Source organism: Aquarana catesbeiana, unplaced genomic scaffold (assembly GCF_042186555.1).
Source record: "Aquarana catesbeiana isolate 2022-GZ unplaced genomic scaffold, ASM4218655v1 unanchor86, whole genome shotgun sequence".
In the NCBI taxonomy this organism is placed as follows: Eukaryota; Metazoa; Chordata; class Amphibia; order Anura; family Ranidae; genus Aquarana; species Aquarana catesbeiana.
Window position 1 is genome coordinate 473,728 of NW_027362746.1, and position 25,839 is coordinate 499,566.

Sequence of the window (25,839 nt, forward strand, 5' to 3'; positions counted from 1 at the left end):
CAATTGCATCGCTGTGTACTTCAAGTCCAGCAATACACTGGGACGGAAGCTTGTACATCGGCACTATCTGCACTGCCCATTTTGAACATCGCTCTAGCTAGCCAAGCGATTTGACAACAATTGTCACCTTTAGCCACGCCGATCTAGGCACCAATAGCTATGCAGGCTTCCTGCCACCAACAATGGGATCATCTAACTTGAACAGGGCGGTTCTACAATTTTCACACCTCCCCCTGTTCTTGGACAATCAACATCGACACATTCACATGGTGATTGTCTTAAGGTGTGACTAGAAGTGCTGCAGTTATCTTCCTGAGCCAAAGAAGTGGCTCGATCAACTATGTAAACCTCTTCAACAAACGGCTAGTACATTTGCAAGGGTCTCCAGTGAACGCTTGTTTGTCTGCTCAGTTGCCGGTCACCTGAAGAGAGCCAAAGGACACGCTTTGTTTTAGCCTTCGGGCCCCACTGAGGTAATGGAGAAAACATGAGCGTCCCTGGGTGGGCTCGAACCACCAACCTTTCGGTTAACAGCCGAACGCGCTAACCGATTGCGCCACAGAGACTGCACGCCGAGGGCCGGCGCACCGGCCGAGGGAGACATGAATAATAAAAACAAAGTTCCTTAAAAGGCTTCCCAATTGCACGTTTCTAGAGTGCCTTCTAGTTAAAGGGGGAGAGAGGCAGGGTAAAAGAGGGCATCCTTCGAGCCGGAATCGAACCAGCGACCTAAGGATTACTACGTTGACGCTACAGTCCTCCGCTCTACCAGCTGAGCTATCGAAGGGGCCGCCGGTGGGTCGTAGCCCGTGACTCCTTGCATTCAAAGCCAGCGCTTTGCCCTTTGCGTTAGTCCTTCTGCCTTGAGGGATTGGTCTATGCCGCCTCTGCCTGAAAGGTCAAATGCCTTGGCAGCTGTGATGTGGGAAAGCTCGGCTTCACGTTTTGCACAGCGAGAAAACACAATCGAAGCACCTACCGCGTTTTGTTGGGAGCCCAAAAACCACAGCAGCAACGGTGATGTACCTCCCTGACAGCAAGTAAGCGCAGGAGTGTTTGGAAGCGCATTGCGTCTATCAAAACAAATTGGGCCGAAAGTTAGCAAAAAGTGTTTGGCGTCAGTTGGTAGCAAGAGGCCACACAGGAGGCAGCGTCTTAGCCCGGCTAGCTCAGTCGGTAGAGCATGAGACTCTTAATCTCAGGGTCGTGGGTTCGAGCCCCACGTTGGGCGTATGGCATCGCAACGTTTTGGCCCAGTCAGTGGCATTCATGCGCACTGCACGGCCCCACCTTTACCATATCGACTGGCTTCTCTTCCATTCCCTCTACAAACGGGGAAATGTTTCGAGCTTATCTTTCTAGTGGTCAATTCGTATGGCAGCAAGTTGACCTTGCGCTGGGGCGTGGTTCTTATCAGCGCCACGTGTGACACGAATTGGATAGAGATAGTGGCACAGGCCCCGGACAGCCTTGCGTTGGTGGTATAGTGGTGAGCATAGCTGCCTTCCAAGCAGTTGACCCGGGTTCGATTCCCGGCCAACGCACACCTATCCCTTTTTGGCCTTGCAAAGCGGCCCTAAGCAAAGACCCAAGTCATCCAGGTCCTTGAAGAAAGCTCCTAAGATATCCTGGCTTAGCGACAACTGTGGAGACTTTCTTCGGCATTCGAAAAGTCTCTGGCCTTATGCTTTAACTCGCTCAGGAGGTCCAGCATTATCCAGGGCCAAGGTTCAGCCATTTTGACTACTGATTCCCAAAGAGAATCAACTCTGTCACACACAACATTGCTAAGTATCTGGCAACAACGCTAACACCCTTAGCTGGCATCATATTGCACCATTTGCTATTCGGTGACGAAGGCATCGAATAGCAAATGACCCGCTTTGGACTGTGTCTTGCAAGGCAAGGAAAGGGGTGCATTTGGGCAAGGAGGCCTACAGGAAACCTACCCACACACACCGCTATCTGCTTTTTGGCTCACACCACCCACTGGAACCCAAGCTGGGGCTTCTTAGGACTCTGCAGTATCGGGCTGACGCGGTAACAACAAAAAGAGTCTACAGACCCTCTCAGGTGTGCTTTGAAAGCTTGTGGCTAGCCAGACTGGGTCTTGGCTAAACATCCACAAGGTCACGAAAACAAACTGGGGAGAAGCAGAACATTTGGAGAAATATAGTCACCCCCGTAAGCCACTGGAGTGTCAGAAAAACTCCGGAGGATCTTTAACAACAATTGCATCGCTGTGTACTTCAAGTCCAGCAATACACTGGGACGGAAGCTTGTACATCGGCACTATCTGCACTGCCCATTTTGAACATCGCTCTAGCTAGCCAAGCGATTTGACAACAATTGTCACCTTTAGCCACGCCGATCTAGGCACCAATAGCTATGCAGGCTTCCTGCCACCAACAATGGGATCATCTAACTTGAACAGGGCGGTTCTACAATTTTCACACCTCCCCCTGTTCTTGGACAATCAACATCGACACATTCACATGGTGATTGTCTTAAGGTGTGACTAGAAGTGCTGCAGTTATCTTCCTGAGCCAAAGAAGTGGCTCGATCAACTATGTAAACCTCTTCAACAAACGGCTAGTACATTTGCAAGGGTCTCCAGTGAACGCTTGTTTGTCTGCTCAGTTGCCGGTCACCTGAAGAGAGCCAAAGGACACGCTTTGTTTTAGCCTTCGGGCCCCACTGAGGTAATGGAGAAAACATGAGCGTCCCTGGGTGGGCTCGAACCACCAACCTTTCGGTTAACAGCCGAACGCGCTAACCGATTGCGCCACAGAGACTGCACGCCGAGGGCCGGCGCACCGGCCGAGGGAGACATGAATAATAAAAACAAAGTTCCTTAAAAGGCTTCCCAATTGCACATTTCTAGAGTGCCTTCTAGAGTGCCTTCTAGTTAAAGGGGGAGAGAGGCAGGGTAAAAGAGGGCATCCTTCGAGCCGGAATCGAACCAGCGACCTAAGGATTACTACGTTGACGCTACAGTCCTCCGCTCTACCAGCTGAGCTATCGAAGGGGCCGCCGGTGGGTCGTAGCCCGTGACTCCTTGCATTCAAAGCCAGCGCTTTGCCCTTTGCGTTAGTCCTTCTGCCTTGAGGGATTGGTCTATGCCGCCTCTGCCTGAAAGGTCAAATGCCTTGGCAGCTGTGATGTGGGAAAGCTCGGCTTCACGTTTTGCACAGCGAGAAAACACAATCGAAGCACCTACCGCGTTTTGTTGGGAGCCCAAAAACCACAGCAGCAACGGTGATGTACCTCCCTGACAGCAAGTAAGCGCAGGAGTGTTTGGAAGCGCATTGCGTCTATCAAAACAAATTGGGCCGAAAGTTAGCAAAAAGTGTTTGGCGTCAGTTGGTAGCAAGAGGCCACACGGGAGGCAGCGTCTTAGCCCGGCTAGCTCAGTCGGTAGAGCATGAGACTCTTAATCTCAGGGTCGTGGGTTCGAGCCCCACGTTGGGCGTATGGCATCGCAACGTTTTGGCCCAGTCAGTGGCATTCATGCGCACTGCACGGCCCCACCTTTACCATATCGACTGGCTTCTCTTCCATTCCCTCTACAAACGGGGAAATGTTTCGAGCTTATCTTTCTAGTGGTCAATTCGTATGGCAGCAAGTTGACCTTGCGCTGGGGCGTGGTTCTTATCAGCGCCACGTGTGACACGAATTGGATAGAGATAGTGGCACAGGCCCCGGACAGCCTTGCGTTGGTGGTATAGTGGTGAGCATAGCTGCCTTCCAAGCAGTTGACCTGGGTTCGATTCCCAGCCAACGCACTCCTATCCCTTTTTGGCCTTGCAAAGCGGCCCTAAGCAAAGACCCAAGTCATCCAGGTCCTTGAAGAAAGCTCCTAAGATATCCTGGCTTAGCGACAACTGTGGAGACTTTCTTCGGCATTCGAAAAGTCTCTGGCCTTATGCTTTAACTCGCTCAGGAGGTCCAGCATTATCCAGGGCCAAGGTTCAGCCATTTTGACTACTGATTCCCAAAGAGAATCAACTCTGTCACACACAACATTGCTAAGTATCTGGCAACAACGCTAACACCCTTAGCTGGCATCATATTGCACCATTTGCTATTCGGTGACGAAGGCATCGAATAGCAAATGACCCGCTTTGGACTGTGTCTTGCAAGGCAAGGAAAGGGGTGCATTTGGGCAAGGAGGCCTACAGGAAACCTACCCACACACACCGCTATCTGCTTTTTGGCTCACACCACCCACTGGAACCCAAGCTGGGGCTTCTTAGGACTCTGCAATATCGGGCTGACGCGGTAACAACAAAAAGAGTCTACAGACCCTCTCAGGTGTGCTTTGAAAGCTTGTGGCTAGCCAGACTGGGTCTTGGCTAAACATCCACAAGGTCACGAAAACAAACTGGGGAGAAGCAGAACATTTGGAGAAATATAGTCACCCCCGTAAGCCACTGGAGTGTCAGAAAAACTCCGGAGGATCTTTAACAACAATTGCATCGCTGTGTACTTCAAGTCCAGCAATACACTGGGACGGAAGCTTGTACATCGGCACTATCTGCACTGCCCATTTTGAACATCGCTCTAGCTAGCCAAGCGATTTGACAACAATTGTCACCTTTAGCCACGCCGATCTAGGCACCAATAGCTATGCAGGCTTCCTGCCACCAACAATGGGATCATCTAACTTGAACAGGGCGGTTCTACAATTTTCACACCTCCCCCTGTTCTTGGACAATCAACATCGACACATTCACATGGTGATTGTCTTAAGGTGTGACTAGAAGTGCTGCAGTTATCTTCCTGAGCCAAAGAAGTGGCTCGATCAACTATGTAAACCTCTTCAACAAACGGCTAGTACATTTGCAAGGGTCTCCAGTGAACGCTTGTTTGTCTGCTCAGTTGCCGGTCACCTGAAGAGAGCCAAAGGACACGCTTTGTTTTAGCCTTCGGGCCCCACTGAGGTAATGGAGAAAACATGAGCGTCCCTGGGTGGGCTCGAACCACCAACCTTTCGGTTAACAGCCGAACGCGCTAACCGATTGCGCCACAGAGACTGCACGCCGAGGGCCGGCGCACCGGCCGAGGGAGACATGAATAATAAAAACAAAGTTCCTTAAAAGGCTTCCCAATTGCACATTTCTAGAGTGCCTTCTAGAGTGCCTTCTAGTTAAAGGGGGAGAGAGGCAGGGTAAAAGAGGGCATCCTTCGAGCCGGAATCGAACCAGCGACCTAAGGATTACTACGTTGACGCTACAGTCCTCCGCTCTACCAGCTGAGCTATCGAAGGGGCCGCCGGTGGGTCGTAGCCCGTGACTCCTTGCATTCAAAGCCAGCGCTTTGCCCTTTGCGTTAGTCCTTCTGCCTTGAGGGATTGGTCTATGCCGCCTCTGCCTGAAAGGTCAAATGCCTTGGCAGCTGTGATGTGGGAAAGCTCGGCTTCACGTTTTGCACAGCGAGAAAACACAATCGAAGCACCTACCGCGTTTTGTTGGGAGCCCAAAAACCACAGCAGCAACGGTGATGTACCTCCCTGACAGCAAGTAAGCGCAGGAGTGTTTGGAAGCGCATTGCGTCTATCAAAACAAATTGGGCCGAAAGTTAGCAAAAAGTGTTTGGCGTCAGTTGGTAGCAAGAGGCCACACGGGAGGCAGCGTCTTAGCCCGGCTAGCTCAGTCGGTAGAGCATGAGACTCTTAATCTCAGGGTCGTGGGTTCGAGCCCCACGTTGGGCGTATGGCATCGCAACGTTTTGGCCCAGTCAGTGGCATTCATGCGCACTGCACGGCCCCACCTTTACCATATCGACTGGCTTCTCTTCCATTCCCTCTACAAACGGGGAAATGTTTCGAGCTTATCTTTCTAGTGGTCAATTCGTATGGCAGCAAGTTGACCTTGCGCTGGGGCGTGGTTCTTATCAGCGCCACGTGTGACACGAATTGGATAGAGATAGTGGCACAGGCCCCGGACAGCCTTGCGTTGGTGGTATAGTGGTGAGCATAGCTGCCTTCCAAGCAGTTGACCCGGGTTCGATTCCCGGCCAACGCACTCCTATCCCTTTTTGGCCTTGCAAAGCGGCCCTAAGCAAAGACCCAAGTCATCCAGGTCCTTGAAGAAAGCTCCTAAGATATCCTGGCTTAGCGACAACTGTGGAGACTTTCTTCGGCATTCGAAAAGTCTCTGGCCTTATGCTTTAACTCGCTCAGGAGGTCCAGCATTATCCAGGGCCAAGGTTCAGCCATTTTGACTACTGATTCCCAAAGAGAATCAACTCTGTCACACACAACATTGCTAAGTATCTGGCAACAACGCTAACACCCTTAGCTGGCATCATATTGCACCATTTGCTATTCGGTGACGAAGGCATCGAATAGCAAATGACCCGCTTTGGACTGTGTCTTGCAAGGCAAGGAAAGGGGTGCATTTGGGCAAGGAGGCCTACAGGAAACCTACCCACACACACCGCTATCTGCTTTTTGGCTCACACCACCCACTGGAACCCAAGCTGGGGCTTCTTAGGACTCTGCAATATCGGGCTGACGCGGTAACAACAAAAAGAGTCTACAGACCCTCTCAGGTGTGCTTTGAAAGCTTGTGGCTAGCCAGACTGGGTCTTGGCTAAACATCCACAAGGTCACGAAAACAAACTGGGGAGAAGCAGAACATTTGGAGAAATATAGTCACCCCCGTAAGCCACTGGAGTGTCAGAAAAACTCCGGAGGATCTTTAACAACAATTGCATCGCTGTGTACTTCAAGTCCAGCAATACACTGGGACGGAAGCTTGTACATCGGCACTATCTGCACTGCCCATTTTGAACATCGCTCTAGCTAGCCAAGCGATTTGACAACAATTGTCACCTTTAGCCACGCCGATCTAGGCACCAATAGCTATGCAGGCTTCCTGCCACCAACAATGGGATCATCTAACTTGAACAGGGCGGTTCTACAATTTTCACACCTCCCCCTGTTCTTGGACAATCAACATCGACACATTCACATGGTGATTGTCTTAAGGTGTGACTAGAAGTGCTGCAGTTATCTTCCTGAGCCAAAGAAGTGGCTCGATCAACTATGTAAACCTCTTCAACAAACGGCTAGTACATTTGCAAGGGTCTCCAGTGAACGCTTGTTTGTCTGCTCAGTTGCCGGTCACCTGAAGAGAGCCAAAGGACACGCTTTGTTTTAGCCTTCGGGCCCCACTGAGGTAATGGAGAAAACATGAGCGTCCCTGGGTGGGCTCGAACCACCAACCTTTCGGTTAACAGCCGAACGCGCTAACCGATTGCGCCACAGAGACTGCACGCCGAGGGCCGGCGCACCGGCCGAGGGAGACATGAATAATAAAAACAAAGTTCCTTAAAAGGCTTCCCAATTGCACATTTCTAGAGTGCCTTCTAGAGTGCCTTCTAGTTAAAGGGGGAGAGAGGCAGGGTAAAAGAGGGCATCCTTCGAGCCGGAATCGAACCAGCGACCTAAGGATTACTACGTTGACGCTACAGTCCTCCGCTCTACCAGCTGAGCTATCGAAGGGGCCGCCGGTGGGTCGTAGCCCGTGACTCCTTGCATTCAAAGCCAGCGCTTTGCCCTTTGCGTTAGTCCTTCTGCCTTGAGGGATTGGTCTATGCCGCCTCTGCCTGAAAGGTCAAATGCCTTGGCAGCTGTGATGTGGGAAAGCTCGGCTTCACGTTTTGCACAGCGAGAAAACACAATCGAAGCACCTACCGCGTTTTGTTGGGAGCCCAAAAACCACAGCAGCAACGGTGATGTACCTCCCTGACAGCAAGTAAGCGCAGGAGTGTTTGGAAGCGCATTGCGTCTATCAAAACAAATTGGGCCGAAAGTTAGCAAAAAGTGTTTGGCGTCAGTTGGTAGCAAGAGGCCACACGGGAGGCAGCGTCTTAGCCCGGCTAGCTCAGTCGGTAGAGCATGAGACTCTTAATCTCAGGGTCGTGGGTTCGAGCCCCACGTTGGGCGTATGGCATCGCAACGTTTTGGCCCAGTCAGTGGCATTCATGCGCACTGCACGGCCCCACCTTTACCATATCGACTGGCTTCTCTTCCATTCCCTCTACAAACGGGGAAATGTTTCGAGCTTATCTTTCTAGTGGTCAATTCGTATGGCAGCAAGTTGACCTTGCGCTGGGGCGTGGTTCTTATCAGCGCCACGTGTGACACGAATTGGATAGAGATAGTGGCACAGGCCCCGGACAGCCTTGCGTTGGTGGTATAGTGGTGAGCATAGCTGCCTTCCAAGCAGTTGACCCGGGTTCGATTCCCGGCCAACGCACTCCTATCCCTTTTTGGCCTTGCAAAGCGGCCCTAAGCAAAGACCCAAGTCATCCAGGTCCTTGAAGAAAGCTCCTAAGATATCCTGGCTTAGCGACAACTGTGGAGACTTTCTTCGGCATTCGAAAAGTCTCTGGCCTTATGCTTTAACTCGCTCAGGAGGTCCAGCATTATCCAGGGCCAAGGTTCAGCCATTTTGACTACTGATTCCCAAAGAGAATCAACTCTGTCACACACAACATTGCTAAGTATCTGGCAACAACGCTAACACCCTTAGCTGGCATCATATTGCACCATTTGCTATTCGGTGACGAAGGCATCGAATAGCAAATGACCCGCTTTGGACTGTGTCTTGCAAGGCAAGGAAAGGGGTGCATTTGGGCAAGGAGGCCTACAGGAAACCTACCCACACACACCGCTATCTGCTTTTTGGCTCACACCACCCACTGGAACCCAAGCTGGGGCTTCTTAGGACTCTGCAATATCGGGCTGACGCGGTAACAACAAAAAGAGTCTACAGACCCTCTCAGGTGTGCTTTGAAAGCTTGTGGCTAGCCAGACTGGGTCTTGGCTAAACATCCACAAGGTCACGAAAACAAACTGGGGAGAAGCAGAACATTTGGAGAAATATAGTCACCCCCGTAAGCCACTGGAGTGTCAGAAAAACTCCGGAGGATCTTTAACAACAATTGCATCGCTGTGTACTTCAAGTCCAGCAATACACTGGGACGGAAGCTTGTACATCGGCACTATCTGCACTGCCCATTTTGAACATCGCTCTAGCTAGCCAAGCGATTTGACAACAATTGTCACCTTTAGCCACGCCGATCTAGGCACCAATAGCTATGCAGGCTTCCTGCCACCAACAATGGGATCATCTAACTTGAACAGGGCGGTTCTACAATTTTCACACCTCCCCCTGTTCTTGGACAATCAACATCGACACATTCACATGGTGATTGTCTTAAGGTGTGACTAGAAGTGCTGCAGTTATCTTCCTGAGCCAAAGAAGTGGCTCGATCAACTATGTAAACCTCTTCAACAAACGGCTAGTACATTTGCAAGGGTCTCCAGTGAACGCTTGTTTGTCTGCTCAGTTGCCGGTCACCTGAAGAGAGCCAAAGGACACGCTTTGTTTTAGCCTTCGGGCCCCACTGAGGTAATGGAGAAAACATGAGCGTCCCTGGGTGGGCTCGAACCACCAACCTTTCGGTTAACAGCCGAACGCGCTAACCGATTGCGCCACAGAGACTGCACGCCGAGGGCCGGCGCACCGGCCGAGGGAGACATGAATAATAAAAACAAAGTTCCTTAAAAGGCTTCCCAATTGCACATTTCTAGAGTGCCTTCTAGAGTGCCTTCTAGTTAAAGGGGGAGAGAGGCAGGGTAAAAGAGGGCATCCTTCGAGCCGGAATCGAACCAGCGACCTAAGGATTACTACGTTGACGCTACAGTCCTCCGCTCTACCAGCTGAGCTATCGAAGGGGCCGCCGGTGGGTCGTAGCCCGTGACTCCTTGCATTCAAAGCCAGCGCTTTGCCCTTTGCGTTAGTCCTTCTGCCTTGAGGGATTGGTCTATGCCGCCTCTGCCTGAAAGGTCAAATGCCTTGGCAGCTGTGATGTGGGAAAGCTCGGCTTCACGTTTTGCACAGCGAGAAAACACAATCGAAGCACCTACCGCGTTTTGTTGGGAGCCCAAAAACCACAGCAGCAACGGTGATGTACCTCCCTGACAGCAAGTAAGCGCGGGAGTGTTTGGAAGCGCATTGCGTCTATCAAAACAAATTGGGCCGAAAGTTAGCAAAAAGTGTTTGGCGTCAGTTGGTAGCAAGAGGCCACACGGGAGGCAGCGTCTTAGCCCGGCTAGCTCAGTCGGTAGAGCATGAGACTCTTAATCTCAGGGTCGTGGGTTCGAGCCCCACGTTGGGCGTATGGCATCGCAACGTTTTGGCCCAGTCAGTGGCATTCATGCGCACTGCACGGCCCCACCTTTACCATATCGACTGGCTTCTCTTCCATTCCCTCTACAAACGGGGAAATGTTTCGAGCTTATCTTTCTAGTGGTCAATTCGTATGGCAGCAAGTTGACCTTGCGCTGGGGCGTGGTTCTTATCAGCGCCACGTGTGACACGAATTGGATAGAGATAGTGGCACAGGCCCCGGACAGCCTTGCGTTGGTGGTATAGTGGTGAGCATAGCTGCCTTCCAAGCAGTTGACCCGGGTTCGATTCCCGGCCAACGCACTCCTATCCCTTTTTGGCCTTGCAAAGCGGCCCTAAGCAAAGACCCAAGTCATCCAGGTCCTTGAAGAAAGCTCCTAAGATATCCTGGCTTAGCGACAACTGTGGAGACTTTCTTCGGCATTCGAAAAGTCTCTGGCCTTATGCTTTAACTCGCTCAGGAGGTCCAGCATTATCCAGGGCCAAGGTTCAGCCATTTTGACTACTGATTCCCAAAGAGAATCAACTCTGTCACACACAACATTGCTAAGTATCTGGCAACAACGCTAACACCCTTAGCTGGCATCATATTGCACCATTTGCTATTCGGTGACGAAGGCATCGAATAGCAAATGACCCGCTTTGGACTGTGTCTTGCAAGGCAAGGAAAGGGGTGCATTTGGGCAAGGAGGCCTACAGGAAACCTACCCACACACACCGCTATCTGCTTTTTGGCTCACACCACCCACTGGAACCCAAGCTGGGGCTTCTTAGGACTCTGCAATATCGGGCTGACGCGGTAACAACAAAAAGAGTCTACAGACCCTCTCAGGTGTGCTTTGAAAGCTTGTGGCTAGCCAGACTGGGTCTTGGCTAAACATCCACAAGGTCATGAAAACAAACTGGGGAGAAGCAGAACATTTGGAGAAATATAGTCACCCCCGTAAGCCACTGGAGTGTCAGAAAAACTCCGGAGGATCTTTAACAACAATTGCATCGCTGTGTACTTCAAGTCCAGCAATACACTGGGACGGAAGCTTGTACATCGGCACTATCTGCACTGCCCATTTTGAACATCGCTCTAGCTAGCCAAGCGATTTGACAACAATTGTCACCTTTAGCCACGCCGATCTAGGCACCAATAGCTATGCAGGCTTCCTGCCACCAACAATGGGATCATCTAACTTGAACAGGGCGGTTCTACAATTTTCACACCTCCCCCTGTTCTTGGACAATCAACATCGACACATTCACATGGTGATTGTCTTAAGGTGTGACTAGAAGTGCTGCAGTTATCTTCCTGAGCCAAAGAAGTGGCTCGATCAACTATGTAAACCTCTTCAACAAACGGCTAGTACATTTGCAAGGGTCTCCAGTGAACGCTTGTTTGTCTGCTCAGTTGCCGGTCACCTGAAGAGAGCCAAAGGACACGCTTTGTTTTAGCCTTCGGGCCCCACTGAGGTAATGGAGAAAACATGAGCGTCCCTGGGTGGGCTCGAACCACCAACCCTTCGGTTATACAGCCGAACGCGCTAACCGATTGCGCCACAGAGACTGCACGCCGAGGGCCGGCGCACCGGCCGAGGGAGACATGAATAATAAAAACAAAGTTCCTTAAAAGGCTTCCCAATTGCACATTTCTAGAGTGCCTTCTAGAGTGCCTTCTAGTTAAAGGGGGAGAGAGGCAGGGTAAAAGAGGGCATCCTTCGAGCCGGAATTGAACCAGCGACCTAAGGATTACTACGTTGACGCTACAGTCCTCCGCTCTACCAGCTGAGCTATCGAAGGGGCCGCCGGTGGGTCGTAGCCCGTGACTCCTTGCATTCAAAGCCAGCGCTTTGCCCTTTGCGTTAGTCCTTCTGCCTTGAGGGATTGGTCTATGCCGCCTCTGCCTGAAAGGTCAAATGCCTTGGCAGCTGTGATGTGGGAAAGCTCGGCTTCACGTTTTGCACAGCGAGAAAACACAATCGAAGCACCTACCGCGTTTTGTTGGGAGCCCAAAAACCACAGCAGCAACGGTGATGTACCTCCCTGACAGCAAGTAAGCGCAGGAGTGTTTGGAAGCGCATTGCGTCTATCAAAACAAATTGGGCCGAAAGTTAGCAAAAAGTGTTTGGCGTCAGTTGGTAGCAAGAGGCCACACGGGAGGCAGCGTCTTAGCCCGGCTAGCTCAGTCGGTAGAGCATGAGACTCTTAATCTCAGGGTCGTGGGTTCGAGCCCCACGTTGGGCGTATGGCATCGCAATGTTTTGGCCCAGTCAGTGGCATTCATGCGCACTGCACGGCCCCACCTTTACCATATCGACTGGCTTCTCTTCCATTCCCTCTACAAACGGGGAAATGTTTCGAGCTTATCTTTCTAGTGGTCAATTCGTATGGCAGCAAGTTGACCTTGCGCTGGGGCGTGGTTCTTATCAGCGCCACGTGTGACACGAATTGGATAGAGATAGTGGCACAGGCCCCGGACAGCCTTGCGTTGGTGGTATAGTGGTGAGCATAGCTGCCTTCCAAGCAGTTGACCCGGGTTCGATTCCCGGCCAACGCACTCCTATCCCTTTTTGGCCTTGCAAAGCGGCCCTAAGCAAAGACCCAAGTCATCCAGGTCCTTGAAGAAAGCTCCTAAGATATCCTGGCTTAGCGACAACTGTGGAGACTTTCTTCGGCATTCGAAAAGTCTCTGGCCTTATGCTTTAACTCGCTCAGGAGGTCCAGCATTATCCAGGGCCAAGGTTCAGCCATTTTGACTACTGATTCCCAAAGAGAATCAACTCTGTCACACACAACATTGCTAAGTATCTGGCAACAACGCTAACACCCTTAGCTGGCATCATATTGCACCATTTGCTATTCGGTGACGAAGGCATCGAATAGCAAATGACCCGCTTTGGACTGTGTCTTGCAAGGCAAGGAAAGGGGTGCATTTGGGCAAGGAGGCCTACAGGAAACCTACCCACACACACCGCTATCTGCTTTTTGGCTCACACCACCCACTGGAACCCAAGCTGGGGCTTCTTAGGACTCTGCAATATCGGGCTGACGCGGTAACAACAAAAAGAGTCTACAGACCCTCTCAGGTGTGCTTTGAAAGCTTGTGGCTAGCCAGACTGGGTCTTGGCTAAACATCCACAAGGTCACGAAAACAAACTGGGGAGAAGCAGAACATTTGGAGAAATATAGTCACCCCCGTAAGCCACTGGAGTGTCAGAAAAACTCCGGAGGATCTTTAACAACAATTGCATCGCTGTGTACTTCAAGTCCAGCAATACACTGGGACGGAAGCTTGTACATCGGCACTATCTGCACTGCCCATTTTGAACATCGCTCTAGCTAGCCAAGCGATTTGACAACAATTGTCACCTTTAGCCACGCCGATCTAGGCACCAATAGCTATGCAGGCTTCCTGCCACCAACAATGGGATCATCTAACTTGAACAGGGCGGTTCTACAATTTTCACACCTCCCCCTGTTCTTGGACAATCAACATCGACACATTCACATGGTGATTGTCTTAAGGTGTGACTAGAAGTGCTGCAGTTATCTTCCTGAGCCAAAGAAGTGGCTCGATCAACTATGTAAACCTCTTCAACAAACGGCTAGTACATTTGCAAGGGTCTCCAGTGAACGCTTGTTTGTCTGCTCAGTTGCCGGTCACCTGAAGAGAGCCAAAGGACACGCTTTGTTTTAGCCTTCGGGCCCCACTGAGGTAATGGAGAAAACATGAGCGTCCCTGGGTGGGCTCGAACCACCAACCCTTCGGTTATACAGCCGAACGCGCTAACCGATTGCGCCACAGAGACTGCACGCCGAGGGCCGGCGCACCGGCCGAGGGAGACATGAATAATAAAAACAAAGTTCCTTAAAAGGCTTCCCAATTGCACATTTCTAGAGTGCCTTCTAGAGTGCCTTCTAGTTAAAGGGGGAGAGAGGCAGGGTAAAAGAGGGCATCCTTCGAGCCGGAATCGAACCAGCGACCTAAGGATTACTACGTTGACGCTACAGTCCTCCGCTCTACCAGCTGAGCTATCGAAGGGGCCGCCGGTGGGTCGTAGCCCGTGACTCCTTGCATTCAAAGCCAGCGCTTTGCCCTTTGCGTTAGTCCTTCTGCCTTGAGGGATTGGTCTATGCCGCCTCTGCCTGAAAGGTCAAATGCCTTGGCAGCTGTGATGTGGGAAAGCTCGGCTTCACGTTTTGCACAGCGAGAAAACACAATCGAAGCACCTACCGCGTTTTGTTGGGAGCCCAAAAACCACAGCAGCAACGGTGATGTACCTCCCTGACAGCAAGTAAGCGCAGGAGTGTTTGGAAGCGCATTGCGTCTATCAAAACAAATTGGGCCGAAAGTTAGCAAAAAGTGTTTGGCGTCAGTTGGTAGCAAGAGGCCACACGGGAGGCAGTGTCTTAGCCCGGCTAGCTCAGTCGGTAGAGCATGAGACTCTTAATCTCAGGGTCGTGGGTTCGAGCCCCACGTTGGGCGTATGGCATCGCAACGTTTTGGCCCAGTCAGTGGCATTCATGCGCACTGCACGGCCCCACCTTTACCATATCGACTGGCTTCTCTTCCATTCCCTCTACAAACGGGGAAATGTTTCGAGCTTATCTTTCTAGTGGTCAATTCGTATGGCAGCAAGTTGACCTTGCGCTGGGGCGTGGTTCTTATCAGCGCCACGTGTGACACGAATTGGATAGAGATAGTGGCACAGGCCCCGGACAGCCTTGCGTTGGTGGTATAGTGGTGAGCATAGCTGCCTTCCAAGCAGTTGACCCGGGTTCGATTCCCGGCCAACGCACTCCTATCCCTTTTTGGCCTTGCAAAGCGGCCCTAAGCAAAGACCCAAGTCATCCAGGTCCTTGAAGAAAGCTCCTAAGATATCCTGGCTTAGCGACAACTGTGGAGACTTTCTTCGGCATTCGAAAAGTCTCTGGCCTTATGCTTTAACTCGCTCAGGAGGTCCAGCATTATCCAGGGCCAAGGTTCAGCCATTTTGACTACTGATTCCCAAAGAGAATCAACTCTGTCACACACAACATTGCTAAGTATCTGGCAACAACGCTAACACCCTTAGCTGGCATCATATTGCACCATTTGCTATTCGGTGACGAAGGCATCGAATAGCAAATGACCCGCTTTGGACTGTGTCTTGCAAGGCAAGGAAAGGGGTGCATTTGGGCAAGGAGGCCTACAGGAAACCTACCCACACACACCGCTATCTGCTTTTTGGCTCACACCACCCACTGGAACCCAAGCTGGGGCTTCTTAGGACTCTGCAATATCGGGCTGACGCGGTAACAACAAAAAGAGTCTACAGACCCTCTCAGGTGTGCTTTGAAAGCTTGTGGCTAGCCAGACTGGGTCTTGGCTAAACATCCACAAGGTCACGAAAACAAACTGGGGAGAAGCAGAACATTTGGAGAAATATAGTCACCCCCGTAAGCCACTGGAGTGTCAGAAAAACTCCGGAGGATCTTTAACAACAATTGCATCGCTGTGTACTTCAAGTCCAGCAATACACTGGGACGGAAGCTTGTACATCGGCACTATCTGCACTGCCCATTTTGAACATCGCTCTAGCTAGCCAAGCGATTTGACAACAATTGTCACCTTTAGCCACGCCGATCTAGGCACCAATAGCTATGCAGGCTTCCTGCCACCAACAATGGGATCATCTAACTTGAACAGGGCGGTTCTACAATTTTCACACCTCCCCCTGTTCTTGGACAATCAACATCGACACATTCACATGGTGATTGTCTTAAGGTGTGACTAGAAGTGCTGCAGTTATCTTCCTGAGCCAAAGAAGTGGCTCGATCAACTATGTAAACCTCTTCAACAAACGGCTAGTACATTTGCAAGGGTCTCCAGTGAACGCTTGTTTGTCTGCTCAGTTGCCGGTCACCTGAAGAGAGCCAAAGGACACGCTTTGTTTTAGCCTTCGGGCCCCACTGAGGTAATGGAGAAAACATGAGCGTCCCTGGGTGGGCTCGAACCACCAACCTTTCGGTTAACAGCCGAACGCGCTAACCGATTGCGCCACAGAGACTGCACGCCGAGGGCCGGCGCACCGGCCGAGGGAGACATGAATAATAAAAACAAAGTTCCTTAAAAGGCTTCCCAATTGCACATTTCTAGAGTGCCTTCTAGAGTGCCTTCTAGTTAAAGGGGGAGAGAGGCAGGGTAAAAGAGGGCATGCTTCGAGCCGGAATCGAACCAGCGACCTAAGGATTACTACGTTGACGCTACAGTCCTCCGCTCTACCAGCTGAGCTATCGAAGGGGCCGCCGGTGGGTCGTAGCCCGTGACTCCTTGCATTCAAAGCCAGCGCTTTGCCCTTTGCGTTAGTCCTTCTGCCTTGAGGGATTGGTCTATGCCGCCTCTGCCTGAAAGGTCAAATGCCTTGGCAGCTGTGATGTGGGAAAGCTCGGCTTCACGTTTTGCACAGCGAGAAAACACAATCGAAGCACCTACCGCGTTTTGTTGGGAGCCCAAAAACCACAGCAGCAACGGTGATGTACCTCCCTGACAGCAAGTAAGCGCAGGAGTGTTTGGAAGCGCATTGCGTCTATCAAAACAAATTGGGCCGAAAGTTAGCAAAAAGTGTTTGGCGTCAGTTGGTAGCAAGAGGCCACACGGGAGGCAGCGTCTTAGCCCGGCTAGCTCAGTCGGTAGAGCATGAGACTCTTAATCTCAGGGTCGTGGGTTTGAGCCCCACGTTGGGCGTATGGCATCGCAACGTTTTGGCCCAGTCAGTGGCATTCATGCGCACTGCACGGCCCCACCTTTACCATATCGACTGGCTTCTCTTCCATTCCCTCTACAAACGGGGAAATGTTTCGAGCTTATCTTTCTAGTGGTCAATTCGTATGGCAGCAAGTTGACCTTGCGCTGGGGCGTGGTTCTTATCAGCGCCACGTGTGACACGAATTGGATAGAGATAGTGGCACAGGCCCCGGACAGCCTTGCGTTGGTGGTATAGTGGTGAGCATAGCTGCCTTCCAAGCAGTTGACCCGGGTTCGATTCCCGGCCAACGCACTCCTATCCCTTTTTGGCCTTGCAAAGCGGCCCTAAGCAAAGACCCAAGTCATCCAGGTCCTTGAAGAAAGCTCCTAAGATATCCTGGCTTAGCGACAACTGTGGAGACTTTCTTCGGCATTCGAAAAGTCTCTGGCCTTATGCTTTAACTCGCTCAGGAGGTCCAGCATTATCCAGGGCCAAGGTTCAGCCATTTTGACTACTGATTCCCAAAGAGAATCAACTCTGTCACACACAACATTGCTAAGTATCTGGCAACAACGCTAACACCCTTAGCTGGCATCATATTGCACCATTTGCTATTCGGTGACGAAGGCATCGAATAGCAAATGACCCGCTTTGGACTGTGTCTTGCAAGGCAAGGAAAGGGGTGCATTTGGGCAAGGAGGCCTACAGGAAACCTACCCACACACACCGCTATCTGCTTTTTGGCTCACACCACCCACTGGAACCCAAGCTGGGGCTTCTTAGGACTCTGCAATATCGGGCTGACGCGGTAACAACAAAAAGAGTCTACAGACCCTCTCAGGTGTGCTTTGAAAGCTTGTGGCTAGCCAGACTGGGTCTTGGCTAAACATCCACAAGGTCACGAAAACAAACTGGGGAGAAGCAGAACATTTGGAGAAATATAGTCACCCCCGTAAGCCACTGGAGTGTCAGAAAAACTCCGGAGGATCTTTAACAACAATTGCATCGCTGTGTACTTCAAGTCCAGCAATACACTGGGACGGAAGCTTGTACATCGGCACTATCTGCACTGCCCATTTTGAACATCGCTCTAGCTAGCCAAGCGATTTGACAACAATTGTCACCTTTAGCCACGCCGATCTAGGCACCAATAGCTATGCAGGCTTCCTGCCACCAACAATGGGATCATCTAACTTGAACAGGGCGGTTCTACAATTTTCACACCTCCCCCTGTTCTTGGACAATCAACATCGACACATTCACATGGTGATTGTCTTAAGGTGTGACTAGAAGTGCTGCAGTTATCTTCCTGAGCCAAAGAAGTGGCTCGATCAACTATGTAAACCTCTTCAACAAACGGCTAGTACATTTGCAAGGGTCTCCAGTGAACGCTTGTTTGTCTGCTCAGTTGCCGGTCACCTGAAGAGAGCCAAAGGACACGCTTTGTTTTAGCCTTCGGGCCCCACTGAGGTAATGGAGAAAACATGAGCGTCCCTGGGTGGGCTCGAACCACCAACCTTTCGGTTAACAGCCGAACGCGCTAACCGATTGCGCCACAGAGACTGCACGCCGAGGGCCGGCGCACCGGCCGAGGGAGACATGAATAATAAAAACAAAGTTCCTTAAAAGGCTTCCCAATTGCACATTTCTAGAGTGCCTTCTAGAGTGCCTTCTAGTTAAAGGGGGAGAGAGGCAGGGTAAAAGAGGGCATCCTTCGAGCCGGAATCGAACCAGCGACCTAAGGATTACTACGTTGACGCTACAGTCCTCCGCTCTACCAGCTGAGCTATCGAAGGGGCCGCCGGTGGGTCGTAGCCCGTGACTCCTTGCATTCAAAGCCAGCGCTTTGCCCTTTGCGTTAGTCCTTCTGCCTTGAGGGATTGGTCTATGCCGCCTCTGCCTGAAAGGTCAAATGCCTTGGCAGCTGTGATGTGGGAAAGCTCGGCTTCACGTTTTGCACAGCGAGAAAACACAATCGAAGCACCTACCGCGTTTTGTTGGGAGCCCAAAAACCACAGCAGCAACGGTGATGTACCTCCCTGACAGCAAGTAAGCGCAGGAGTGTTTGGAAGCGCATTGCGTCTATCAAAACAAATTGGGCCGAAAGTTAGCAAAAAGTGTTTGGCGTCAGTTGGTAGCAAGAGGCCACACGGGAGGCAGCGTCTTAGCCCGGCTAGCTCAGTCGGTAGAGCATGAGACTCTTAATCTCAGGGTCGTGGGTTCGAGCCCCACGTTGGGCGTATGGCATCGCAATGTTTTGGCCCAGTCAGTGGCATTCATGCGCACTGCACGGCCCCACCTTTACCATATCGACTGGCTTCTCTTCCATTCCCTCTACAAACGGGGAAATGTTTCGAGCTTATCTTTCTAGTGGTCAATTCGTATGGCAGCAAGTTGACCTTGCGCTGGGGCGTGGTTCTTATCAGCGCCACGTGTGACACGAATTGGATAGAGATAGTGGCACAGGACCCGGACAGCCTTGCGTTGGTGGTATAGTGGTGAGCATAGCTGCCTTCCAAGCAGTTGACCCGGGTTCGATTCCCGGCCAACGCACTCCTATCCCTTTTTGGCCTTGCAAAGCGGCCCTAAGCAAAGACCCAAGTCATCCAGGTCCTTGAAGAAAGCTCCTAAGATATCCTGGCTTAGCGACAACTGTGGAGACTTTCTTCGGCATTCGAAAAGTCTCTGGCCTTATGCTTTAACTCGCTCAGGAGGTCCAGCATTATCCAGGGCCAAGGTTCAGCCATTTTGACTACTGATTCCCAAAGAGAATCAACTCTGTCACACACAACATTGCTAAGTATCTGGCAACAACGCTAACACCCTTAGCTGGCATCATATTGCACCATTTGCTATTCGGTGACGAAGGCATCGAATAGCAAATGACCCGCTTTGGACTGTGTCTTGCAAGGCAAGGAAAGGGGTGCATTTGGGCAAGGAGGCCTACAGGAAACCTACCCACACACACCGCTATCTGCTTTTTGGCTCACACCACCCACTGGAACCCAAGCTGGGGCTTCTTAGGACTCTGCAATATCGGGCTGACGCGGTAACAACAAAAAGAGTCTACAGACCCTCTCAGGTGTGCTTTGAAAGCTTGTGGCTAGCCAGACTGGGTCTTGGCTAAACATCCACAAGGTCACGAAAACAAACTGGGGAGAAGCAGAACATTTGGAGAAATATAGTCACCCCCGTAAGCCACTGGAGTGTCAGAAAAACTCCGGAGGATCTTTAACAACAATTGCATCGCTGTGTACTTCAAGTCCAGCAATACACTGGGACGGAAGCTTGTACATCGGCACTATCTGCACTGCCCATTTTGAACATCGCTCTAGCTAGCCAAGCGATTTGACAACAATTGTCACCTTTAGCCACGCCGATCTAGGCACCAATAGCTATGCAGGCTTCCTGCCACCAACAATGGGATCATCTAACTTGAACAGGGCGGTTCTACAATTTTCACACCTCCCCCTGTTCTTGGACAATCAACATCGACACATTCACATGGTGATTGTCTTAAGGTGTGACTAGAAGTGCTGCAGTTATCTTCCTGAGCCAAAGAAGTGGCTCGATCAACTATGTAAACCTCTTCAACAAACGGCTAGTACATTTGCAAGGGTCTCCAGTGAACGCTTGTTTGTCTGCTCAGTTGCCGGTCACCTGAAGAGAGCCAAAGGACACGCTTTGTTTTAGCCTTCGGGCCCCACTGAGGTAATGGAGAAAACATGAGCGTCCCTGGGTGGGCTCGAACCACCAACCTTTCGGTTAACAGCCGAACGCGCTAACCGATTGCGCCACAGAGACTGCACGCCGAGGGCCGGCGCACCGGCCGAGGGAGACATGAATAATAAAAACAAAGTTCCTTAAAAGGCTTCCCAATTGCACATTTCTAGAGTGCCTTCTAGAGTGCCTTCTAGTTAAAGGGGGAGAGAGGCAGGGTAAAAGAGGGCATCCTTCGAGCCGGAATCGAACCAGCGACCTAAGGATTACTACGTTGACGCTACAGTCCTCCGCTCTACCAGCTGAGCTATCGAAGGGGCCGCCGGTGGGTCGTAGCCCGTGACTCCTTGCATTCAAAGCCAGCGCTTTGCCCTTTGCGTTAGTCCTTCTGCCTTGAGGGATTGGTCTATGCCGCCTCTGCCTGAAAGGTCAAATGCCTTGGCAGCTGTGATGTGGGAAAGCTCGGCTTCACGTTTTGCACAGCGAGAAAACACAATCGAAGCACCTACCGCGTTTTGTTGGGAGCCCAAAAACCACAGCAGCAACGGTGATGTACCTCCCTGACAGCAAGTAAGCGCAGGAGTGTTTGGAAGCGCATTGCGTCTATCAAAACAAATTGGGCCGAAAGTTAGCAAAAAGTGTTTGGCGTCAGTTGGTAGCAAGAGGCCACACGGGAGGCAGCGTCTTAGCCCGGCTAGCTCAGTCGGTAGAGCATGAGACTCTTAATCTCAGGGTCGTGGGTTCGAGCCCCACGTTGGGCGTATGGCATCGCAACGTTTTGGCCCAGTCAGTGGCATTCATGCGCACTGCACGGCCCCACCTTTACCATATCGACTGGCTTCTCTTCCATTCCCTCTACAAACGGGGAAATGTTTCGAGCTTATCTTTCTAGTGGTCAATTCGTATGGCAGCAAGTTGACCTTGCGCTGGGGCGTGGTTCTTATCAGCGCCACGTGTGACACGAATTGGATAGAGATAGTGGCACAGGCCCCGGACAGCCTTGCGTTGGTGGTATAGTGGTGAGCATAGCTGCCTTCCAAGCAGTTGACCCGGGTTCGATTCCCGGCCAACGCACTCCTATCCCTTTTTGGCCTTGCAAAGCGGCCCTAAGCAAAGACCCAAGTCATCCAGGTCCTTGAAGAAAGCTCCTAAGATATCCTGGCTTAGCGACAACTGTGGAGACTTTCTTCGGCATTCGAAAAGTCTCTGGCCTTATGCTTTAACTCGCTCAGGAGGTCCAGCATTATCCAGGGCCAAGGTTCAGCCATTTTGACTACTGATTCCCAAAGAGAATCAACTCTGTCACACACAACATTGCTAAGTATCTGGCAACAACGCTAACACCCTTAGCTGGCATCATATTGCACCATTTGCTATTCGGTGACGAAGGCATCGAATAGCAAATGACCCGCTTTGGACTGTGTCTTGCAAGGCAAGGAAAGGGGTGCATTTGGGCAAGGAGGCCTACAGGAAACCTACCCACACACACCGCTATCTGCTTTTTGGCTCACACCACCCACTGGAACCCAAGCTGGGGCTTCTTAGGACTCTGCAATATCGGGCTGACGCGGTAACAACAAAAAGAGTCTACAGACCCTCTCAGGTGTGCTTTGAAAGCTTGTGGCTAGCCAGACTGGGTCTTGGCTAAACATCCACAAGGTCACGAAAACAAACTGGGGAGAAGCAGAACATTTGGAGAAATATAGTCACCCCCGTAAGCCACTGGAGTGTCAGAAAAACTCCGGAGGATCTTTAACAACAATTGCATCGCTGTGTACTTCAAGTCCAGCAATACACTGGGACGGAAGCTTGTACATCGGCACTATCTGCACTGCCCATTTTGAACATCGCTCTAGCTAGCCAAGCGATTTGACAACAATTGTCACCTTTAGCCACGCCGATCTAGGCACCAATAGCTATGCAGGCTTCCTGCCACCAACAATGGGATCATCTAACTTGAACAGGGCGGTTCTACAATTTTCACACCTCCCCCTGTTCTTGGACAATCAACATCGACACATTCACATGGTGATTGTCTTAAGGTGTGACTAGAAGTGCTGCAGTTATCTTCCTGAGCCAAAGAAGTGGCTCGATCAACTATGTAAACCTCTTCAACAAACGGCTAGTACATTTGCAAGGGTCTCCAGTGAACGCTTGTTTGTCTGCTCAGTTGCCGGTCACCTGAAGAGAGCCAAAGGACACGCTTTGTTTTAGCCTTCGGGCCCCACTGAGGTAATGGAGAAAACATGAGCGTCCCTGGGTGGGCTCGAACCACCAACCTTTCGGTTAACAGCCGAACGCGCTAACCGATTGCGCCACAGAGACTGCACGCCGAGGGCCGGCGCACCGGCCGAGGGAGACATGAATAATAAAAACAAAGTTCCTTAAAAGGCTTCCCAATTGCACATTTCTAGAGTGCCTTCTAGAGTGCCTTCTAGTTAAGGGGGAGAGAGGCAGGGTAAAAGAGGGCATCCTTCGAGCCGGAATCGAACCAGCGACCTAAGGATTACTACGTTGACGCTACAGTCCTCCGCTCTACCAGCTGAGCTATCGAAGGGGCCGCCGGTGGGTCGTAGCCCGTGACTCCTTGCATTCAAAGCCAGCGCTTTGCCCTTTGCGTTAGTCCTTCTGCCTTGAGGGATTGGTCTATGCCGCCTCTGCCTGAAAGGTCAAATGCCTTGGCAGCTGTGATGTGGGAAAGCTCGGCTTCACGTTTTGCACAGCGAGAAAACACAATCGAAGCACCTACCGCGTTTTGTTGGGAGCCCAAAAACCACAGCAGCAACGGTGATGTACCTCCCTGACAGCAAGTAAGCGCAGGAGTGTTTGGAAGCGCATTGCGTCTATCAAAACAAATTGGGCCGAAAGTTAGCAAAAAGTGTTTGGCGTCAGTTGGTAGCAAGAGGCCACACGGGAGGCAGCGTCTTAGCCCGGCTAGCTCAGTCGGTAGAGCATGAGACTCTTAATCTCAGGGTCGTGGGTTCGAGCCCCACGTTGGGCGTATGGCATCGCAACGTTTTGGCCCAGTCAGTGGCATTCATGCGCACTGCACGGCCCCACCTTTACCATATCGACTGGCTTCTCTTCCATTCCCTCTACAAACGGGGAAATGTTTCGAGCTTATCTTTCTAGTGGTCAATTCGTATGGCAGCAAGTTGACCTTGCGCTGGGGCGTGGTTCTTATCAGCGCCACGTGTGACACGAATTGGATAGAGATAGTGGCACAGGCCCCGGACAGCCTTGCGTTGGTGGTATAGTGGTGAGCATAGCTGCCTTCCAAGCAGTTGACCCGGGTTCGATTCCCGGCCAACGCACTCCTATCCCTTTTTGGCCTTGCAAAGCGGCCCTAAGCAAAGACCCAAGTCATCCAGGTCCTTGAAGAAAGCTCCTAAGATATCCTGGCTTAGCGACAACTGTGGAGACTTTCTTCGGCATTCGAAAAGTCTCTGGCCTTATGCTTTAACTCACTCAGGAGGTCCAGCATTATCCAGGGCCAAGGTTCAGCCATTTTGACTACTGATTCCCAAAGAGAATCAACTCTGTCACACACAACATTGCTAAGTATCTGGCAACAACGCTAACACCCTTAGCTGGCATCATATTGCACCATTTGCTATTCGGTGACGAAGGCATCGAATAGCAAATGACCCGCTTTGGACTGTGTCTTGCAAGGCAAGGAAAGGGGTGCATTTGGGCAAGGAGGCCTACAGGAAACCTACCCACACACACCGCTATCTGCTTTTTGGCTCACACCACCCACTGGAACCCAAGCTGGGGCTTCTTAGGACTCTGCAATATCGGGCTGACGCGGTAACAACAAAAAGAGTCTACAGACCCTCTCAGGTGTGCTTTGAAAGCTTGTGGCTAGCCAGACTGGGTCTTGGCTAAACATCCACAAGGTCACGAAAACAAACTGGGGAGAAGCAGAACATTTGGAGAAATATAGTCACCCCCGTAAGCCACTGGAGTGTCAGAAAAACTCCGGAGGATCTTTAACAACAATTGCATCGCTGTGTACTTCAAGTCCAGCAATACACTGGGACGGAAGCTTGTACATCGGCACTATCTGCACTGCCCATTTTGAACATCGCTCTAGCTAGCCAAGCGATTTGACAACAATTGTCACCTTTAGCCACGCCGATCTAGGCACCAATAGCTATGCAGGCTTCCTGCCACCAACAATGGGATCATCTAACTTGAACAGGGCGGTTCTACAATTTTCACACCTCCCCCTGTTCTTGGACAATCAACATCGACACATTCACATGGTGATTGTCTTAAGGTGTGACTAGAAGTGCTGCAGTTATCTTCCTGAGCCAAAGAAGTGGCTCGATCAACTATGTAAACCTCTTCAACAAACGGCTAGTACATTTGCAAGGGTCTCCAGTGAACGCTTGTTTGTCTGCTCAGTTGCCGGTCACCTGAAGAGAGCCAAAGGACACGCTTTGTTTTAGCCTTCGGGCCCCACTGAGGTAATGGAGAAAACATGAGCGTCCCTGGGTGGGCTCGAACCACCAACCTTTCGGTTAACAGCCGAACGCGCTAACCGATTGCGCCACAGAGACTGCACGCCGAGGGCCGGCGCACCGGCCGAGGGAGACATGAATAATAAAAACAAAGTTCCTTAAAAGGCTTCCCAATTGCACATTTCTAGAGTGCCTTCTAGAGTGCCTTCTAGTTAAAGGGGGAGAGAGGCAGGGTAAAAGAGGGCATCCTTCGAGCCGGAATCGAACCAGCGACCTAAGGATTACTACGTTGACGCTACAGTCCTCCGCTCTACCAGCTGAGCTATCGAAGGGGCCGCCGGTGGGTCGTAGCCCGTGACTCCTTGCATTCAAAGCCAGCGCTTTGCCCTTTGCGTTAGTCCTTCTGCCTTGAGGGATTGGTCTATGCCGCCTCTGCCTGAAAGGTCAAATGCCTTGGCAGCTGTGATGTGGGAAAGCTCGGCTTCACGTTTTGCACAGCGAGAAAACACAATCGAAGCACCTACCGCGTTTTGTTGGGAGCCCAAAAACCACAGCAGCAACGGTGATGTACCTCCCTGACAGCAAGTAAGCGCAGGAGTGTTTGGAAGCGCATTGCGTCTATCAAAACAAATTGGGCCGAAAGTTAGCAAAAAGTGTTTGGCGTCAGTTGGTAGCAAGAGGCCACACGGGAGGCAGCGTCTTAGCCCGGCTAGCTCAGTCGGTAGAGCATGA

The 25,839-nt window shown here is 51.3% G+C and overlaps 20 non-coding genes across 20 annotated transcripts; all 20 read right to left on the reverse strand.

Moving 5' to 3' along the window:
- Positions 1–492: 492 nt before the first annotated feature.
- Positions 493–566, reverse strand: TRNAN-GUU (transfer RNA asparagine (anticodon GUU)). Its single transcript has one exon. It is a non-coding gene; the product is annotated as a tRNA-Asn (tRNA).
- A 135-nt stretch (positions 567–701) lies between these two features.
- TRNAY-GUA (transfer RNA tyrosine (anticodon GUA)) lies at positions 702–787 on the reverse strand. The gene is given in 2 exon segments: positions 702–737; positions 751–787. It is a non-coding gene; the product is annotated as a tRNA-Tyr (tRNA).
- Positions 788–2,721: 1,934 nt separating this feature from the next.
- TRNAN-GUU (transfer RNA asparagine (anticodon GUU)) lies at positions 2,722–2,795 on the reverse strand. Its single transcript has one exon. It is a non-coding gene; the product is annotated as a tRNA-Asn (tRNA).
- A 147-nt stretch (positions 2,796–2,942) lies between these two features.
- Positions 2,943–3,028, reverse strand: TRNAY-GUA (transfer RNA tyrosine (anticodon GUA)). Its single transcript is given in 2 exon segments — positions 2,943–2,978; positions 2,992–3,028. It is a non-coding gene; the product is annotated as a tRNA-Tyr (tRNA).
- A 1,934-nt stretch (positions 3,029–4,962) lies between these two features.
- TRNAN-GUU (transfer RNA asparagine (anticodon GUU)) lies at positions 4,963–5,036 on the reverse strand. The gene has a single exon. It is a non-coding gene; the product is annotated as a tRNA-Asn (tRNA).
- Positions 5,037–5,183: 147 nt separating this feature from the next.
- Positions 5,184–5,269, reverse strand: TRNAY-GUA (transfer RNA tyrosine (anticodon GUA)). Its single transcript is given in 2 exon segments — positions 5,184–5,219; positions 5,233–5,269. It is a non-coding gene; the product is annotated as a tRNA-Tyr (tRNA).
- Positions 5,270–7,203: 1,934 nt separating this feature from the next.
- On the reverse strand, positions 7,204–7,277 carry TRNAN-GUU (transfer RNA asparagine (anticodon GUU)). The gene has a single exon. It is a non-coding gene; the product is annotated as a tRNA-Asn (tRNA).
- Positions 7,278–7,424: 147 nt separating this feature from the next.
- On the reverse strand, positions 7,425–7,510 carry TRNAY-GUA (transfer RNA tyrosine (anticodon GUA)). Its single transcript is given in 2 exon segments — positions 7,425–7,460; positions 7,474–7,510. It is a non-coding gene; the product is annotated as a tRNA-Tyr (tRNA).
- A 1,934-nt stretch (positions 7,511–9,444) lies between these two features.
- TRNAN-GUU (transfer RNA asparagine (anticodon GUU)) lies at positions 9,445–9,518 on the reverse strand. Its single transcript has one exon. It is a non-coding gene; the product is annotated as a tRNA-Asn (tRNA).
- A 147-nt stretch (positions 9,519–9,665) lies between these two features.
- Positions 9,666–9,751, reverse strand: TRNAY-GUA (transfer RNA tyrosine (anticodon GUA)). The gene is given in 2 exon segments: positions 9,666–9,701; positions 9,715–9,751. It is a non-coding gene; the product is annotated as a tRNA-Tyr (tRNA).
- Positions 9,752–14,149: 4,398 nt separating this feature from the next.
- Positions 14,150–14,235, reverse strand: TRNAY-GUA (transfer RNA tyrosine (anticodon GUA)). The gene is given in 2 exon segments: positions 14,150–14,185; positions 14,199–14,235. It is a non-coding gene; the product is annotated as a tRNA-Tyr (tRNA).
- A 1,934-nt stretch (positions 14,236–16,169) lies between these two features.
- TRNAN-GUU (transfer RNA asparagine (anticodon GUU)) lies at positions 16,170–16,243 on the reverse strand. Its single transcript has one exon. It is a non-coding gene; the product is annotated as a tRNA-Asn (tRNA).
- A 2,167-nt stretch (positions 16,244–18,410) lies between these two features.
- On the reverse strand, positions 18,411–18,484 carry TRNAN-GUU (transfer RNA asparagine (anticodon GUU)). Its single transcript has one exon. It is a non-coding gene; the product is annotated as a tRNA-Asn (tRNA).
- Positions 18,485–18,631: 147 nt separating this feature from the next.
- Positions 18,632–18,717, reverse strand: TRNAY-GUA (transfer RNA tyrosine (anticodon GUA)). Its single transcript is given in 2 exon segments — positions 18,632–18,667; positions 18,681–18,717. It is a non-coding gene; the product is annotated as a tRNA-Tyr (tRNA).
- A 1,934-nt stretch (positions 18,718–20,651) lies between these two features.
- Positions 20,652–20,725, reverse strand: TRNAN-GUU (transfer RNA asparagine (anticodon GUU)). The gene has a single exon. It is a non-coding gene; the product is annotated as a tRNA-Asn (tRNA).
- Positions 20,726–20,872: 147 nt separating this feature from the next.
- TRNAY-GUA (transfer RNA tyrosine (anticodon GUA)) lies at positions 20,873–20,958 on the reverse strand. The gene is given in 2 exon segments: positions 20,873–20,908; positions 20,922–20,958. It is a non-coding gene; the product is annotated as a tRNA-Tyr (tRNA).
- Positions 20,959–22,892: 1,934 nt separating this feature from the next.
- TRNAN-GUU (transfer RNA asparagine (anticodon GUU)) lies at positions 22,893–22,966 on the reverse strand. The gene has a single exon. It is a non-coding gene; the product is annotated as a tRNA-Asn (tRNA).
- A 146-nt stretch (positions 22,967–23,112) lies between these two features.
- TRNAY-GUA (transfer RNA tyrosine (anticodon GUA)) lies at positions 23,113–23,198 on the reverse strand. Its single transcript is given in 2 exon segments — positions 23,113–23,148; positions 23,162–23,198. It is a non-coding gene; the product is annotated as a tRNA-Tyr (tRNA).
- Positions 23,199–25,132: 1,934 nt separating this feature from the next.
- TRNAN-GUU (transfer RNA asparagine (anticodon GUU)) lies at positions 25,133–25,206 on the reverse strand. The gene has a single exon. It is a non-coding gene; the product is annotated as a tRNA-Asn (tRNA).
- A 147-nt stretch (positions 25,207–25,353) lies between these two features.
- On the reverse strand, positions 25,354–25,439 carry TRNAY-GUA (transfer RNA tyrosine (anticodon GUA)). The gene is given in 2 exon segments: positions 25,354–25,389; positions 25,403–25,439. It is a non-coding gene; the product is annotated as a tRNA-Tyr (tRNA).
- Positions 25,440–25,839: the final 400 nt, after the last annotated feature.